The sequence below is a fragment of the Pinus tabuliformis genome, chromosome 7 (assembly GCF_031772625.1).
Source record: "Pinus tabuliformis cultivar Carrire ecotype Pingquan chromosome 7, CPIR1, whole genome shotgun sequence".
Classification (NCBI taxonomy): domain Eukaryota; kingdom Viridiplantae; phylum Streptophyta; class Pinopsida; order Pinales; family Pinaceae; genus Pinus; species Pinus tabuliformis.
Genome location: NC_142293.1, coordinates 1,255,330,352 through 1,255,335,967, shown reverse-complemented (window position 1 = coordinate 1,255,335,967; position 5,616 = coordinate 1,255,330,352). Strand labels below are relative to the sequence as shown.

At 34.6% G+C, this 5,616-nt stretch overlaps 1 long non-coding RNA gene across 2 annotated transcripts; it reads left to right on the top strand.

Annotated features, from left to right (window-relative positions):
- The first annotated feature begins 1,996 nt into the window (after positions 1–1,996).
- On the top strand, positions 1,997–5,090 carry LOC149251936 (uncharacterized). Of its 2 annotated transcripts, none has more exons than XR_016266934.1 (2): positions 1,997–2,541; positions 4,830–5,090. It is a non-coding gene; the product is annotated as an uncharacterized LOC149251936 (long non-coding RNA). The 2 variants fall into 2 exon arrangements; XR_016266933.1 differs by lacking the exon at positions 1,997–2,541 and adding an exon at positions 3,992–4,693.
- Positions 5,091–5,616: the final 526 nt, after the last annotated feature.

Sequence of the window (5,616 nt, the reverse complement as noted above, 5' to 3'; positions counted from 1 at the left end):
AATAAAATGAGTAACTGAGACTTTTACACCAAGTGAACAAGAAAATTCTACTTTACTTTACACCAAATGTAGAACAATGACCCACAACTTTGGTTCACTTATTTTGCATGTATTTAAACATTCCCTAGCTACCATTAAATAAAGACATGAAGAAAGAAACAACAATGGTTATGTGTTAAATTGTAACTTAATTAAAACAAAAATAAAATAAAAATAAGTTAATTCAGTTAATTTTTTTATATTATAATTTTATTTTTATTAATAAAATTATACATATCTTCTTCATTAAAATTTTCATAATATATTTGTAATATTAAAACAAATATAAATAATAATAATTTATATATTATTTTTATTAATACAATTATAAAAATTAAATAATAAATTTCAAATTAACAAAAATCCAAAAACTTTTCATCATACAAATTTAATTGACTTTGCACTCTGCCGCGTTTTTCCTTCTCATCGCTTTGATCACAGCAGTTCATTGTGTTACTCAAACCCTGCTAACTTGTTGAGTGCGGACACGAAATCTCTTAAAAGGAGAAGCAAAGCAGAGAATACAAACTTGCTTCCCATGAAGAAATATAATATTAAAATGAAAATAAAGAGTACACACGCAAAGTTCATGGAAGAAATATAATAATCCCACATATTTTCATAAACAGAATTTCCATGTTAACTTTGCTATTAAATAATAAAAGAAAATAGAGAATACCAAATCATAAAAGTTCATTCCAAGAAATATAATAATCTCACATATTTTCATAAACAGAATTTCCATGAAAACTTGCTATTAAATAATAAGAGAAAATAGAGAATACCAAATCATAAAATTTCATTCGAAGAAAAATCCATTATTTATGATAAAATAATTAAATAAAAAAAATTTAACTTTTGAAGAAAAATCTCGAAAGCTTTCTAATCATTTAGATGAGCTAAACAATCAGACAAATAGCAGAAAGGATACCTAAGTTAAACAAATTGGTGCTATTCCCGAGTGCTAAATTTTGATGCAATGTTAAATTTCTGTGTGCTAAAAAAAAGTTTGATGCAACATTAAATTGCTAGGTTTTAACATAAATTTCTGGGTTCTAACTTCTAACATTAAAAGTTTAGCACATCACACTTTCTAGTTATAATTTTATTGATTTATTTTTTTAAATTTTAGTAGATTTTAATTTTGACTCAACAAACCAGAAGCGAACTGTAGTAACACACAGACTGGTTCAACTGTTGCTAAAGTAGCAATCAGACACAGAGTAACACATTGGATTTGTAAATTGGAGTGAGGCATTGAAGTTGGTGAAATCAATAGTATTAGTTGGTTGACTATTATTGAAATTTACAGATATTAGGTAAAAGTTGTTTTTAATATACAACTTCCATATAATCATATAAGGATATATTATAATGTTATCAAATCAACTAACTGTAGTAATACAAAGATCGGTTCAACTCCTATTTAAGCAGCACTAAGACACACAGTCAAACAGATTGAACTTGCAAATTGGAGTACGGCATTGAAGTTGATGAAACCAATGGTATTGGTTGATAGTTCAATATTGAAAATCTACGGGTATTGGATAGAAACTATCTACTTTTAATGGCCATATACTTTCAAAGATAGTAAATGTTATATTAATGGCCATATTTCTATTATAAATATAATTTAATATTATATATTTAATTAAATGATATATTTCGATGTTATAATTAATTTATTTATCCATTATTAATAGCAATAAGGCAAACAGTAACACAGGTTGGACTTGTTAATTGGAGTAGGGCATTAAGTTAATGAAATCAATGATATTGGTTAGTTATTTAGTGAGGTGTATGGATGTGAAGTACAAATTATTTCTAATATTTGTTTTTTTTGTATAAATATATATTTTAAAATATAATAAGTGTTATAATAATAATTAGGCCGATAGGCCTTCCTTTGAAAGGGACCTTTCGTCGTCCTTCTCATTCTGACGCTGACACCTGGCGAACTGACAATTAGCTTCGTCTTCGTTCAGGCTTTATTCTCATCTGACACCTGGCGGAGTGGGCATTTTTTCCCGTATTCGTTCAGGAAACGACTTAGCGGGTTTTTACGACACCATTACCTGCATATCGGCCTCAGGGGCGGAGGTATTCATGGATGCCGCCTCACTGACTGAGCCTACATCACGAACAAGCCGAAACCTCGAAGTTCTGGACTGGTGAGCCCTATCGCCCCTCGCAAGACGGAGAATCATACTAAGGGGGCATTCGGTGGGACATTTTCTTCTGCTAAGAATGGGCGCGCAGGGGTTGCACCTCGAACTGCTCTCGGTGATATTACGAATGGGGTCGAGTCCTGTAAGGCTCCAGCCTCTGCGGTTAAACAGAAGAAGGCGCGGGGGAAGAATGCGAAAATAGGTTCTAATCCGAGATGTGAACTAACGGAGGAGGAAAAGCAGAAGGCCAACGCTTGGGCTCGAGAAAGAATCGAGAGGGTTCAGTTTAGTGGTAAAGACATGGAGGTGTTGAAGGCAAAGATCGCAGAAGAAGGTATGTGGGTTTTCTAAGGCCAGTTCTCGTTCGTTGTTAGTTTGTGTTTGTTTTGCGGTTAAGGTTTGCAGGTGTTATATCACATTTCATATTTTAGGTAGATCTTTCATCTCCACTTATGGCAAGCCTCAGATCTAAAATCTGCTAGGTGTCTTATTCTTCGCTCGCGGGTAAATAATTATTTGATTTTGGGCTTACATAACTCCATGCCCGTTAGGCACCCACATTCTTACCTTCACTTGGGAGGTCTACATTGGTCACTGGCGAATTTTAAATCGTTGCGGTCTTTCTGCTTATGGTTTTTCTCGCTCAAGCCGCAGTAATAATCTATGTTACTGGAAACGTGGCCAGAGACCTATTTCTTGTTCCATTCTTGTTTTCGTGCTCATTCTCATCTTGACACCACATTAGAACATTAGTAATCATGGGGAGTGGGCTTCGCATTTAGCAACCTCAAAACCCTCTGTATCCATTTCTTATTACATTTTCGTTTCCCTTTTCTGGAATCGTAACTGGCTCCAAATGATCTGTCGGGCAATTTCTTGCGAATCCCTACATTTAGCAACCTCAAAACCCTCTGTATCCATTTCTTATTACATTTTCGTTTCCCTTTTCTGGAATCGTAACTGGCTCCAAATGATCTGTCGGGCAATTTCTTGCGAATCCCTACATTTTTGGGAGTGCACAATACTTGTACCCATGAAATATTTGACATTCTTAATTTCTTTGAGTCAAGTTCTTCAGAAGTAGCCTTTTTGGATGTGCACCAAAATTTGCTCTGCTTCTGGGGTTCACACTGGTGGACAAACCCTCACAAATGAGATTCTGTTAGTCTCATCATTTGTGTGATTATCCAAACTGCCACTTAAACACCCTGTTCATGTTGTGTTTGGCAGATGCAGGAGCACCCTTCTAATGCTAAAAGGGTCAAAATCAGGGAAATTTTCATTCAGCTCTTTAATTCTTTCTATTACTGTTGATAGGGTCAAAATCTGCATATTGTTTTTTTTATCATTTACCCAGTTGATAACTAGCTCTGAATCTCCCAGTATCTGGATTTGAGCAGTACCTTTCTTAATTGTTAAATTTTCCAGTATCGAAAATGCACTTAACTCTGCCCAGTAGTTGGTACCTTCTGCCAATGCAGCTTTGAAACAGAAACTATGGTTTTCCTTAAGAAATAACACACGTCCAGCACCACAAATCCCTGGAATTTATGGGAATTTTATGTCTCATGCATTTCAGATTCATATTTGCAATTAAAATATTAGATGAGGATAGTTCTTGACAGTAGAGGTGTTTTCTTTATAATGAACTATTTCTTTTATTCTGGGCTCTTCACATGCTTGGTGATGCATGTTAGAGTGCCAAGTATTCTGAGTTGAGTTATTTTAGTTTCATATTGTCTACATATGGCTCTTGGGCCTTTACTCAGATTTTAGAAGTGCTATCATTTTCATTTTGGAGGACAGGTTTTTTCAGTCGACATTCTTTACTGTAGATTACAGCTGCTGGCTTATAATGTGGATAAGTTTAGGTCCTGTTCATCTTTCTGAAAGGTAAATGAAATGGTGTCATTGGTTGCCATCTGAAAGTTTTTGTTGCCTGGATATCAAATTTCCTCGTGGTTTACTTACATCAGCTGCTTCCTTAACTGTATTATTTTAATAGATCAATGGAGACCGCATTCGTAAATGTTAATCTGTGCTTTTTGTTGGTTAAATGATCTGTGTTTTGCAATACGAGAGAGCAGGTTGGGCTCTAGAGCCCAAATGGCAAGATTCCTTCTACATTAAACAACAAAAACATGTCAGCATTTTACCCTTAAATCACATTCACAAACTTGAGTTTTATATCATTTGGATGTTCAGCTTTCGAAGATGCTCCAGACACTCACAATGGGTTGCACACTGCTATTACTCTGTTTTCGAAAACTCTCAATTGCTTAGAAATTTGCAGATATGGACATAAATCCAATTCCAATATCAATTTACCATGTCCAATAATCTCAAGATTACAAATGATAAGAAACCATCATTACAGCCACCATAATAAAGAAATAAACTACACCTTGAGTCACAGGAAACAATATTTTGCAAAGAGAATAACATAAAAATGCGCCCTGAACAATTATTCAGAAAACTGAGGAACTGTGTAAGTAACTGTAATTCTTATCCTTAAACTTTCATCTTTTTCTGTTATAAATGTGATGGTGGTTAAATGAATGTATAAGATTTTTAATATTTATGGCCTTTTCTTATAAATTTTGGTTAACAATTGTTGTACAGGAAAGCACGGTGGCGCTAATGGAGATGAGGAAGAAGAGCCACAACATTGGAAAGAAGATCCTTGTGGCAATTGAGATTAGCAGCAATGCCCTCCCTTGCGAAAAAACCTGAGGATTTCTCATTAGGTCCTTCTCTAGAGATATTCAATATTTGTCATGCTTGTATTAGTAAGTTGGCCTCATGAGAGGTGCATAACACAAAAATGTGTACATTAGAAAAATTTCATTCAACTTGGAATATTGTTTGAAGTTCATTTTATAAGGATGAGGCATTGCTCACTACCAAAGAGTCTGAATTTGCATGATTGAAAAGCGTTGCTTGGATGATGCTACATGCACATGTTTACGAAAGAAAACTAGGTCTATGTGTTGCTTGTCTGTCAAACACGGATGTTTAGATCTGATATAACTGCCACCATTCATAATTTGACATATGACTTGCCTGCATGGTCTGTCAGCATATATCCCATTGCAAGAATGTGGCATTCAATACTGCAAAGGTGAGTTGGTTTTCCTTGGTTGCATGAAGGTTAATTGAATTGGCATTGAACTGTTACCCATCTGGCAGTGTTCCTACTCATCATTTTGTGTATTGCATAATCATCTATCATTTCTAAAAAGTTCTACTTTTGTCTGGGATAATTTTATTGGGCTATGAAGGTGGTTATTATTAGGGGTCTGATTAGTCAGGTGATAAGATTTAGAAAGCTCGTGTTTGTCTAGTGGTAGAGAAAATTAGGACACCAAGCAAAAGTTATCAAGCAACCACAAATATGGTGTTAATATTT